This window comes from Notothenia rossii, assembly GCF_949606895.1.
Source record: "Notothenia rossii genome assembly, chromosome: 5".
Classification (NCBI taxonomy): domain Eukaryota; kingdom Metazoa; phylum Chordata; class Actinopteri; order Perciformes; family Nototheniidae; genus Notothenia; species Notothenia rossii.
Window position 1 is genome coordinate 57,200,515 of NC_136903.1, and position 13,171 is coordinate 57,213,685.

The following is a 13,171-nucleotide window of genomic DNA, read 5'->3' on the forward strand; positions in this document are numbered from 1 at the left end:
TGTGAACATGTGAGGAGGGATGCTAGTACTTACATGTGTACGGTGTCTCAACGACTCACAAAGTCAGGCTTTCAAAAAAGAAAAGAAAGGAGAGAAAGACAAGAGAGAGGTTCTAAATGGCGACAGTATTCACCCAGTTTTTCAAAAGAAAAGGTGGGTGTGGTCCATGAGTGGTGGAAATTAGTCTGTTAGCCAAGCTTAGTCCATTGTAAATAATAATTGTGATGTTTTGCTGACATTAAGTACTGTTAATATCTTCACAGAAAATTCAGAGGTTTTTCATTTCACTGCTCTTTTAGCTGACATTTAACAAATGCAGGTATATTTTTAGCAGCTATTCATATAAATCAGTTGTCCCTCCCCCTGGTGCCAGGACCAACAGATCCATATTTAGGCTCAGCAGCCCTGTCCCCCCCCCATAATGCTTTGCAGTCTTGCCATGCTGTCCATTGAAAGCCAGTTGGCTAGAAAGCTGGACTTCAAGGACTTGATCAGTGACTTTGCCTGTAAGAAGGCTAGGCGCTGGGCTCTTGGTGAGTAAGGCTGAGCAAGGGCTCGTCATAACTGTTAAAGGGCAAGGCTATGGTAACAACATTGGATCACTACACACAAGATGCATGATGAGAAAAAGACTGAGAACAGGTAATAGGCTCTGATTTAGCACCACCATCAGGCCTTTTCATTTCCATTTCCGTTTTGTTGTCCATTTACACTTTAATACCCGCTTATTTTGTAGTTGGCATGTATATGTAATCAAATAATCTGCTGTTTATGTTATTTTTTTTGTTATAGCATTTTATAAATGATAATATTGGTGTTAATGTTCACTTTATTTTAATTTAAGAGGTCATTTATATTTAAGTTATATTTATTTTGATTTATGAATGTTCCATTCAAAAATGTTAATAAAAAGGCATGTACACCATAAAAGATGACTATTGAGGTCTATTGTCAGGAATTTTCGTGTTATATCAAATAATGAATTCTACTGCAGCAGAATGTTGCAGTAGAATTTGCAGTCTGCACAGTGTTATATGTTCACCGCTCAGTGTCAGTAAATATTGTGCGGTTAGTATTGGACTACAAGATAGATGCAAGCCTGTACAGGTAGAGTTATTTAAAGCACAAATTAGTCAGTTGGGTCTGGAGGTGTGGTTACAGCATTGTGCTTGGTTGGCATTGCCTGTGCCTGGTGGGGCCCAATGTGATATCTTTTCATGGGGCCCAAAATCCCTGGCGGCGCCCCTGTTCAATGGCATTAAAACGCATAAAAACACTGCTGAAGGCTAATCAAATGTCTCTGTGTCACTTTGAGATGATTACTGATAATCCATCATAATATTTATGTAAAAAACTGAGTTTTCAGATATAGCTGCTATCAGGGGCGGACTGGGACTAAAATTCAGCCCTGGAAACCGACCCAGTCCGGCCACATGAAATGTCAAATGTTAGAAATCCGCTGCTTATTATTTAAAGTTTTACGTCCGATTCGCTCCTTTTTCCCTCTCTGTACACAGCTCCAGTGTGGGCGTTGGCCTGTCATCATATTTCATTTTAAATTGCTGCTGCCTGTAGCGGAAGTTTAGTAAAATTATTTTTGATGAAATACTCCAAATTTCCACCCTCCATAATTGCACTTGCTTCAGTTGCTTGCTACTTTTTAAGGGCGGTGATGACAGTTACAATACTAACTGAAGTTGATGCATTTTGATTGGATTGTGAGGCATGATGTGAGCCTCATGTGATTGGTCAATCCCTCAATTTTTTTTCACCAAGGCTAGCCTCCTCTCGCAACAGAGATAACATATAGAGGGACGCTGTTTCACTCTTTGTAAAATACTCAATGAGAATGGGAGAGATGGGCCAGCAGAATAATTACCAAAACTAAACGAAGTGTTTTTATTTATTTATTAAAATTATTCCCTTGGCCTCCAGGAGAAAACGCCACTGAGTTCAAGGGATAATTCGCACCCACCTCTTGCTCTTGCCCTGCACGTGTGCCAGTTGAGCTGGTTCCTCCAGCAGCTCAACTCTGTCCCTCATCATGAACGCAGGAAGCTGGCTGTATATCTGAACCTGCGCCCTCATCATTCTCTTCATCATCTTGCACTTGTTCTAAGCTGCTGCTGCTGCCAAAAAGGTCTGTCAATTTGCGACATTTATATGCTCCACCTGCGATTGACTTCACCTTTTTTTCTCTTGCCTTCTCGGCCCCACCTTTTCCTTTTCGTTTTCTTTGATTTTTATCCATGTTTTTTCATTCCCCCTGTCTGCCGCGGTGCCTTTCTCCTCGTGTGGCCGGTCTTTTTCTTCTTCGTGTGTGATTATTTGACAGATAAGAACCACACAACTGCATTAGCGGCCGCTGTGGCCCTCTGTCGGCCGTCAGCGCAACTTGAATGATGACGTTAAACTATTTTTTTTATATAGGGCCGGCCGTCAACGGCCCTTGACGACCGGCCGTTCTGTGGTTCTCCAGAATCTACAGGCCGCCAGTCCGCCCCTGGCTGCTATGTAAACTATGAGAACTGTAACCCAGCTTCCGGTTTTGGGCTTGCTGGCTGCACATCACTCACTTCACCAATGGTAATGTTTATATGGATTTAGGAACTTCCCCTCGACTCTATTGGCTCTAACGGTTAAAAAGTGGTGTCAATAACCAAAATCGACCGATGAGTTCCAGAGATATGGCAAATACACCCAAATGAACCCAGAAGTGGGTTTTCTTTTCTAAACCTCTCTAAAAAGATCAAATTTCACTTGTTTCGCATCAATCTTGATACAGAGTACTTATTATATGTTACAGTGTTGATTCTTAAAGCTTTTTGTCGACTATCCCATCATTCAAGGGTGGTTTTCACTATCAGTAATGGGTTTTTTTTGGACGGACATTTTTTATTTACTATGTTCAATCTGAATTTGCTTTTTAAAAAAAAAAAATATATATATATATATATATATATATTGATTGTGATTCTTCTACATTCACATCACAGGTTTATCATTGCTTTTGAGAAAAAAGATTATTAATTTATCCCTTTTAGAAGTGAAGATACAGTCATTTGTTCTGGGAATGTCACTTTCGAGCCTGATACCTGAAAAACAGGCTTGGGGCTTAACAGGTTAAAATAAAATACTGAATTAAGTATTGATTTGTGGAACTACTTTTTTCTTCCTAGCCTACTAGGTGCTCTTAGTGCTGTCACTGTGGTAAACCTGACAGGCCGTTCTCACATTTAAAAACACAGGTGTTACTAATAACAGAAATGATAGCTTTGCTATGTTCCAGTCAGTGAGGGAGGGATATACGCTCAAAAAATGGCGTACGCCAGTTTCTATGCAATGTTTGCGATTTATAAAATACTAACTTGACGGGAAAATGTGCGGTCCTCTACGCAAACTCTAACCCATGCGTACGCACTAAGCACAAAAACGGGAGAGACGAGAAATTGCGACACCGTTGGCAGAAGGAAGAATGGAGAGAAATGTGTGGAAATAATACCATAAATAAAATGTTACCTCTCATTTATCATATATGAAGAATTCATTTTTCAAACATTGATTAAAGCCAATCTTAAAATGATTAAACAAACGCCTGTTTTAGACTCCTCAGTGCACACAAAAACGTAACTTGGAGAAATAAATAAATAAGGATATGTTAGTTAAAACCACCTCGAATATGTTGTGTTAATGTTATGAAATGTTTTCTCATAAATTATGCGTTAAGCAGGAGGACAGAATTATGCCTAAACTGACGCCATTTTGCATTTCTATAGGTTGTAGATACGAGCATGGTTTTGTATTCTATCATGTTTAATCGTGTTTTATGCCGTTTGCCAAGACTTGATCAGTCGCTTGTAAAACACAGGAGGTATGGAAACTATGAACACCATATGTGGTAAATTGCACAGCTATAACACAACACATTAGTTGTAGTATATATTTCTTCATGCAGTCAGTCAAAATGAATGAATGGATGGGCGTTTCTTTGACTATTTATATGCAAATATGGGCGTTACGTGAAGCCCGCAAAAGCTGCACCGCATTTCGAATCTATTGTGATTTACAAACATTGAGAGTTACAAAAGTAAAATATGTAGTGAAATGGTGTGGCTGCCCAACTAAGTGATCAGATACCTTTTAGAAGTGTTTCTTCCTTGCCTTTCTCTTTGCAAAGTCTTTGATTAGGTCATCAAAATCCAGATCCCTCACAAGATCAGACTCAATGGCCATCAAAGAAAGGGCTGAAAGTCTTTTCTGAGCCATGGTTGTCCTAAGTTCATTTTTGATGCGTTTAAGCTGTGAAAAGGACCTCTCACCCTCGCAGTTGGTTACAGGCAGTGTGAGAAAAATCCTGAAAAAAGCCCTAAACTGGATCAGCTCATCTCCTAATGACTTATCCAAGTCAATAGGATATGACGAGGAGAGAATATTGGCCCGTCTGCGGAGATCAGTGTCATCACAGCACATGTCAAATAGGACTCCAAAGTGATCATGTATGTCTTTGTATGCATCCATGCTCAGTCCTGAGAGCAACCTGTCAATAATGACATTGAATGTTGTTGGAGCGCCACCCAATGGCGGTGGTGAAGGTTCACCTCTGCTCCGCGCCGTCCGTTAATGAGTGGTCAGTTAAAGGAAGAAGGATTCAAACACCGGGATAAAGGATAAAACAATAATCTGGTTTAATGGTAAAAGCAACAATACAAAATACAGAGTACTCTGCAACAGTACAAAATACAGAGCACTCCGGACTCAAGTCCTACCACCGTGTGATATACGTACCACGACAGCCAGTCAGAACAAGAGTGCCGAGCATGAACATTGGACAGCTTATATACAGTTTCTGGGGGAGGAGTTGTGTCGGTTGCTCCTCCCTTTATATTTCTAATTGGTTGCTTCACTCCTGGGCGGGCCCCTAGACAGTGAGTTTGTAGTTCTCCATTGGCCGGTTTCACTTCTGGGCGAGCCCGAGGCAGCGAATCAGAGTGAGTTAGCCATTGCTGCCCAGAAACAGAGTCTTCCACTCCTGAACAGAGCATGAGAAATTCGGAGTCTGGCGCTGATAAGTCCAAGGCCGTTTTCATGAGCCGTTTTCATGGAGTCAACATTGGGTGAACATAACAATCTTTATCTTTGCACCTGGCGCTACTCCCTCTTTTTCCCAAGCATACATTTTACACAGACTCCCTCCTTTTCCCAAGACTAATGGCTCCTAAGATATGTCGGGCCGAGGTTATAGTTGTTGAAGCAGTTTATATAAAAACAGGTTATACAGGTTAATTTAATGTAGACATATATATATATATAGATATATAGCATATAATTGATGCAGTCTTTCTTAACACTTTTAAAATACTGCAAATGAAGAATATTTGTAATGTTCTGCACAGATAGTGGCTTAACTTGAATTTGAAAACACGTGGCAACTTTATTAATACAGCAGATGAAAAGATTTGTGGAAAGATCTTCATGGGCTTCAATGGCTCTCTAGATAAAGGGCGTTTTATGGTTGCTTCTTATCCTCACATAGTGTTTTTTTTAAATAACTAGTGACATTTTAATAAATATTGCAAAAAAGGGCTCCAAAAAAGGCATATATATATATATATATATATATATATATATATATATATATATATATATATATATAACCTGGCCGGCTTAACCCGTCTGTATTTCTTCAAGCACCACAAGATTCATAGTTTATAAAGTACAATTCTGGGCCATTGATTGTGTTATTTCTCCAAACACATACAGTAAATATGCCTGTTATGAAGCCATAAAATGGTGCAGGACTTTACATTGGGTTATACTTAAAAACAGGACTATTCAGTTAAGAGAAGAGCAAAATGGAAAGAAAACTGTTATAATGGGTGATGTAACATTAATGACAGACATAATATGAGGTCCTTGTCACTCAGACTTTAGAGGGGTCATTTTGTGATCATGGGGCATCACCCTTACAGCATCAGGACAATATCATATGGAGTCAGACACTAAGTGTGCTGGAGGCGTTGACTGGGACTGATGGAAGGATGAGGCTGATGAGACTGAAGAATCTGCGAGGTACGAACTAGCGGCAGAGGAATAATTATATATTAAAAGACAGCAGCATCATAAGAGGGCAACCATGTGACAGAGTGTGTCAGTGTGCTGAAGGATATTTATGACCAGCTATCCAGGCCAGACTCTAAAGACTTTCCAAGGTGTAAAAATGCTGCTGCCGGAGTACTGACTGGAAGTATTGCTGATATCATGTCCACCATCCTCTTAAAATACTCCGTCCAACAATATCAGTCTCAGGAAGAAATGTTTTTTAACGCTTATTAAAAGAAAAACATGCGTTCTTGTAGTCGGGAAGGGACATTGACAGAGGATTACTGGAAAAGTACACAGTAAGTACTTCATAGTATTTACTGTGTAGTTTCAGTAGTACTGAGTCCAACAGGATCAATCTCACGAAGAACTAATGGCAACAAAAAAGAATTCCCTCAACAAACTTAGCAGAAGTGGCTTGATTTTGTTCTCAGCAGGGGACTTTGACAGAGTATTTCTCAAAAGATACACAGTAAAAGCACTTCAATGTATTGTAAGTAGTAGGCTAACCTAACTAATACAAAGTCAAACAGTATCAATTTCATTAAGAACTAATGGTAACATTTTATTTTTATCGTTCATCAAAGATAGCAGAAAACATGCATTATGTACTACAGTGTTTCCCCTACCATTGTCTTGGCGGTGTGCTGCGCCCTGCCAACGGAGCCCCACGCCCTGCCTGAAATTCAAGGTGTTTTTCTTTTTATTTACATTTTTTTTTTTTATTATTTAAAAAAAAAATATATATATATATATACAGCACCAAATTGCAACTGAAGTAATCTCAACCGCTCCCCCCCCCCCCCCCCCACACACACACACGCGAATGCACACACTCACAATCAGAGACAAGAACGGAGGAAAGGAGGAGAACAACAGCTCTGCTGTCTGCCCGTTTGTGTCCCCCCCCCAGTTTCAAATTCGTTTATTATTATTTTTTAACCGCAAGCCGTTATCGTCACGGGAGAAGGACACAAACAGCCTGCCCAGGCGGACGCGCGCGGACGCGCGCGAACGCGACAACGAACGTAGCGTGCACATTCTAAAAATAGCTCACAGATGGTGAGCAGGTACCGCGGTTTTGAACTACAGTTTTGAATTTGACGGATAACAACAATGAAATGCCAGCAGAAGAATAGTCTAATGAGTTGGGTGAAAAAAAAGACAGGAGATGTGAGTTGGTTTATTCAGTAAATTAGCTCAGGATAATTGGATGTTCTGTCTACACCTGTTGATGTGAGGCTAATGTAGGATTTGCTAGCTTGATGCTACCGGCATTTAGCGGCAGTGACTCAACAAATTGCCACTTAAAATGTATCGTCAGCAATGTATGACAAGCAGACTGCTTGTTTAATGTTAGACTCACACCAATAGCTCAATATGATCATAACACGATTGCTTTCATATCAGAGATCAGATGAGGTGGAGCTGCCTCCAGCAATAGAGGATGAGGCAGAGAGAAGCAGCAGCTGCACAGGGTTGAGGGCCAGGGTTATATGCTGTAGGTGTTTTAAATGTATCAATGAAAGGAAGAAGTGTAGGCTGATTGATAAGAAGGGAATACAGTTTGAATAAAAGTAACACTGTACTTTATTACTTTTTAATGTACAAATACTTTGTTACTGTACGATATCAATAACAATAATCCACAGCTCCTCTCTCTGCTCCAGAGGATAAAACAAATTAGGTGCCCCTACACATTTTTTCGTGGTCCCCGAGCAGCACCCTGCCAAGGCAGTAAACCTAGGGGAAACACTATACTATGGAGGGGACTCTGACAGAGGATTACTTACAACGTACACAGTAAAGTACTTCATTTTATTTCTGGTAACAGTCAACTAGTCCAACAGTGTCAGTTTTATTAAGAACTTGTGGTAAAAAATATTTGTATCACTCATTGAATATAGCAGGAAAGAAAATGAAGAGTGCAGAATCGCTGTATGGTTTAAATCTCCTTAGTTACAATGTTGTCCATTTTAGACAAAGACTTATTATATTTACAGCCCTAATAACATTCATTTTCTGGGCTCAATATGTGTCTTGGCTGTTTTCGTTGTAATCGCTAAATTCACCTTGTTTATAATATTATCACTATAACACTGACCCAGATCGCTGGATCGCTAGAAACACCGCTGTCATCAGGTTGGCAAGGGCTGTTCCATGCTCTGCTCAACCTCCCGGCGGGAGGCTCCCGCCTTCCCCAATGGACTCAGTAGCGCCCCCTGCTGCGGTGGAGCATGTGCCAGCCATATTACTGCCAAAAGTCAAGTGACTTTTGGCAGTGATATTCCGCTGTGAGAAGAAAAAGTTTTGTAGTTGTAAAAACAAGTTTTGTACTTGTAAAAAAAAGTGTTGTAGTTGTAAAAAAAGTGTGTACTTGTAAAACCTATGCTGAATTTGTCTCTGAAACATGATTTATTAGAAAAATGTTATGTGTTTGTTTGATAGATACGTTTTTTCTTTGCAAAACTAAATGCATTAGTTTGTAGATGGTGTTTTGTATTTGCAAACCACATTGTGTTTGTTAGTGAATCATGAGGCATTTGTAAAACCTGTTTAGTTTGTTTGTGGAGTTATGGCAGGAAATTAGCTCCAGAGAGTGTCATTTAAAACAATGTATGATGAGTGAGGTTGTTTTTTTGCATCTTGTCACTGAGGGCCCTCTTTGCTCAAGGGCCCCTGGGCACTTGCCCAGGTTGCCCATATGGTTAATCCGGCCTTGATCCTGCAACTTGAAAGCAGCATTTAGCACACTGTGTACCCAATTAGTTTGCGTTGCTAACATGACGCGATTTAGGTACTTTACGTTACAGCTTGGTTATGTTTAGACAATCCATCCTTTTTGTTAAGTTTAGGAAAAGATAAATTTTTGGGTTAAAATAGGTTTGTTGTGTGATTTAAATTTTGTATTTAAGTAAAGTACATGACGTAGGTTAGTTATATTATGTACAATAACTTACTGACATAATGTTAATATATAAAAAACTTTGATGAAGTAATCTGATGCACAAACATCAGTTAGTTTTACACAGACTGCGGTTGAAGGTGCTGGGATCTTTTGACCCAAACTAATTATATCGCATATTTTGTATCTAGATATTACCTCTCTTTTTACTTTAATCCTGTTATAGTTAGCTTATTAAACAACTAGGGGCAGCATTGCCTTACCATGAGAGAGTTGTACGTAGAGTGTCATTTCCACGGAAAGTGGAATAGGGTGGACCTAAATCAGTGGTGTAAATTAAGTACATTTACTCAAGCACTGTACTTAAGTGCAATTATGAAATACTTGTAATTGACTTGAGTGTTTCCATTGTATGCTACTTTGTACTTCTACTCCACTAAAATTCAGAAGTAAATATTGTACTTTTTCTCCACTTCATGTATGTAATACCTTTTGTTACTTTAAAGATTTTGATTAATGATGTGAAAATATAATACATTCTTATATCAGAATGATATATTATTCTGAAATGGACCAATCTGCACAATGACTACTTTTACTTTTGGTACTTTAAGTATATTTAGATTCCAATACTTTTGTACTTTTACTAGAGTGACATTTTGAATGCAGGACTTTTATTTGTAACACACTCCTCTCATTTAAGTGTCACCACTTCCTGCCATTGATTGAACCCCACCTGCGTAACCATCCCTAATTAATCTCACCTGTGCCCCATTACCATCCCTCCCCTTGTGTATTTAGTCTGAGGCCGTTTCTCAATCGCGAGTAAAACTGCTGCAGAGCAACTATTTCAAGTATACTACGTCATTGAGTGGCGCCGAAGGACTGTTTAAATGCATGTTAAATGCCCAGCATTCTGCGCCACTCTATGACGTAGTATACTTGAAATAGTTGCTCTGCAGCATGTGTACTGCGATTGAGAAACGGCTTCTGTTCACATTCCCCTCAGTGCCAGTTCGTCTTTGTACTTTCAAGCGTTCCAGCAATAATTTCCCTAGAGTTTAACTCCACATGTACCCAGCTTCGTTTTCTGACCCGGTTTTCGCCTTATCCTTGTCTGTTGAACTACCTTGTACCGAACCTTTGTCTAAGTAAAGACCTTCTTTTTTTTTAAAACTAAAACCTCTGTCCCTGAGTGGTGTTATTGAGTCCTCTACCTGTGTTCACTTAGTCGTTACACAAGATCTGAGTAGATATCCACCCCTGACCTAAATGAGGGAGGAAACTTTAACTTCTAACATAAATTACATAAATCTCAGGCTGGGTCCTGAGAGGGTGAGGAATACCATAACTTCCCCATAGACGACCAATGGTACAAGAGTCTGGACATTTGAATTGAACTAATGAGGGGGACAAAGTTCAGGTGTACAGGGGGCCAGGTGGTTGCAGGGCTAGAAGGAACAGGTGAACTAATATGGTGAGTGCCGACAATCAAAACAGTAAACAAACAACAGACAGTGAAAACAGACATAACAGAGAATGAGAACAATTAAAAATAAGAGAGACCCATGTTTCAGAGTTATTTTTCATCTCAGTTGCCTTGTAACGAATTAGCTTATTTCAACAGCAGTTACTTTGCAATACCTTGTTTGGAACAAAAATTCACTTTCTTTCCCTTGATCTTGCTGGATGTAAGCTTAAAACACCATCTCACACTTCAACCTCATTGGCCTTGTCTGAAAATCTTTTTTATAACTCTAAACCCTGAATTGATTCTAGTCAGAATTTTATTTTGCAGACGACACAGTATTATAGCACTCACATTTCTCGAAACACTGGACCCATTTGACTCAGTTATAAACTTTGTATTCAAATTTCAACAACAAAACTAATCCAGAGATGAGTTATCCCTACAGCAATTACTTAATTCACTTTGCACTTGTTGCCTCAATAGCTTCAGCTGTGTAATGATAAAGCATTATTTGACATCACTGCATCAACAGATACTTTTTGTCTGACCACAAGTAGCATATTATGGTGTTCTTTACAGAGCAATAAATATTGGAATTAAACTGACATCGCAAAAGACTGAATGCCCTGTCTCATGACATACATTTTAATTTGAGGCTGAGAGCATTGTACCCCCCTCCCTCTTAAATGGTATCTATTAAACATGCTTTCCGCACAAATGTAATCCTATGGTATTTGATGAATGATGCTCAGTGTTTTTAATTAAGCATTGGATCAAGTAAGGATTGCAACCACTTTCATATTTTGTTCCCAGCGACCCATTCATTACATAGAGCTTCCCTCTCATCAATTCATGAAATAACTCAATTTTCTCTGCATTATTGAAGCACAAGGACACATGGGACCCAATCAGAATATTTTGAGTTTATTAAAGGTCACCTATCATGCTATTTTTAGGCAATAGCATAGGTCTCAGATATATAAAAAAATATTAAAAACATGTCTCTCAAACCGATCACCCATTCTAGCCTTGCCTCGTATCCCTCTATTTCTTCCTGTTTGTTACGTCCCCACTAGGGGATGAGGGAAAGCAACACACACCAGTTGGAATTGGTAATAATTACAAGGAGCTTATTAAATAGCAATATAAACAAAATGGAAGGAAAGCAGCCTGGAGCAAACAAAAGGGCCAAAAGGGCACAGGTTTAAATGAGCAAAAGGAGGACTCTAAAAAGAGAGCCTAAGTAAATACAAAGAAATAGATACTAACCAACAAAATAGCAACAAAACGACCCTCACTATCAAAGTGGTAGAAACTAACAAAAGAAGGCTACAGGAAAACACAGCTATACTAGAGGACAACAGTCAACGTAATATTAAGCTAATCTAGGCACATCTAATCACAACAACACTAAACTAAATATGGACCACACAAGTTAAGCACAGTTAACAACAACGAAGAGCACGTAGTGAGGAGGCATCTGTGTGTGGGTGTGCGCTGGATGTGTGCTGGGATTGGAATGTGTCGTGCCCGGCATGCTCCAATCACATCTTTGGAGGCGGGCCAGGAGGTGAGTAGCCAAGGACATCAGGGCAACCGCACAGCTCATTTACATAGAACACAGTCAAACAGAGTTAACAGGACTGGGGAGGCGGCTGAATGTTACAACTTTGATGATTCTGGGTATAAAAAGGTCTCTTTTGAGAATGAAACTCTGTGTCTCAATGAGATTTTTACCTGTATAAATATATAAGGCTAAATAAAAAATAAAGCTTTCATTTTTTTTTACTGAAAAAATAGATAAATAAGAGGGGGCGGAGCTTATGCCGGCTCATGCGGGACCTGGCAGATACTGTCTAAAATGCTGCGGTGATGAAACACAAGGATTATTAGATCAAGGATTATTTCTGAAACAGTATGGAGCTCAAAGGCTTTCTCTCTTGCCGGTTATACCACAAGGTGAGTTCCTTTTTATTTCCCGCTTCTTCACACACTTGCTCTCTCCATTACAGGTTAGCTCAGAGTGTTAGCGATGCTAATGTAAACACCGACCATATTACATCCAAAACAGTCGGGCATTGTTTCTGATAGCAACGTTTCTGATAGTGCTGTGGGTCCGCCGCCGATTTGACGTCATATCCGCCGCAAATCTGGATCAGCCCCGTTGTAGCCCCGTTTTTAGAGATTTGGGTACGGAGGAAAAGAGAGACGGTTTTATTTTCTGACGCTGCGTGAGTTCCCTGACACACCGGGGACACATATTTATGTATAAAAGACATCAGAAAGTGCATTTTGATGATAGGTCCCCTTTAAATGATTGAGTGTGGTGGGTTGGGATGGTACTAAGAGCAGTGTAATCTTCATCAGACATACTTTATGAATTACAGCGGAGCTTCACTCAGCCTGAACATTTCCTCTTTAATTCACAACACACAAATGCTTACCCTGCTTCCATCAGCCATCCTCACAGGTACACACACACACACACACACACACACACACACACACACACACACACACACACACACACACACACACACACACACACACACACACACACACACACACACACACACACAGAGTAATTCCGATCATAGTCATGATGATCAGCCTCTTCCTGGCAGCTTTTCAGAAGCAGCAATGTTCATTTTCACACCTCATTAACACGAGACAAAAGGTCATCCCAATGCTCATTG